Raw genomic sequence first — 304 nt, 5'->3', positions numbered from 1 at the left:
GCCGGGCCGAGCCCGGGCGGGGCTCCGCACTTCCTGGTGGCCGCGGCGGCAGCGCCGGGGCCCGGGGAGGGAGACGGACATTTCATTCGAGCCTGCAGTGGAACCGGTTCGCAATCATTGGCCGGAGCCAGGCACAAACCTCCAGTGCGGCCCTGGTTGGCTCCCTCCGCAAGCCGGCTGTTTGGTTGGACAGAAAATGGCTGCGAAGGAACCAGTCCCAGCGCGGAGCCCCGCTTCCCGCAGCCGGCCTGCCCTCCCTCCGCGCCGCCTCCTGCCGGCAGCGGCTCTTCCCGCCGCGCCGCCT

The 304-nt window shown here is 72.4% G+C and overlaps 1 protein-coding gene and 1 long non-coding RNA gene across 2 annotated transcripts in view; both read right to left on the bottom strand.

Moving 5' to 3' along the window:
• Nucleotides 1–247, bottom strand: part of NFYB (nuclear transcription factor Y subunit beta) — a 29,919-nt gene extending 29,672 nt beyond the window's left edge. The window contains exon 1 of the mRNA XM_019515351.1: nt 140–247. The gene's annotated coding sequence lies outside the window, so the exon portion shown is untranslated. The remainder of the gene's footprint in view (nt 1–139) is intronic.
• The window catches only part of LOC109296121, a 637,130-nt gene that overhangs the window by 521,553 nt on the left and 115,273 nt on the right, over nt 1–304 (bottom strand). The window lies entirely within an intron of this gene.

Source organism: Gavialis gangeticus, unplaced genomic scaffold (assembly GCF_001723915.1).
Source record: "Gavialis gangeticus isolate Ggan-Ray unplaced genomic scaffold, GavGan_comp1, whole genome shotgun sequence".
Lineage (NCBI taxonomy): Eukaryota > Metazoa > Chordata > Crocodylia > Gavialidae > Gavialis > Gavialis gangeticus.
The sequence above is the reverse complement of the archived record's forward strand: the minus strand, read 5'-3'. Positions and strand labels throughout refer to the sequence as shown.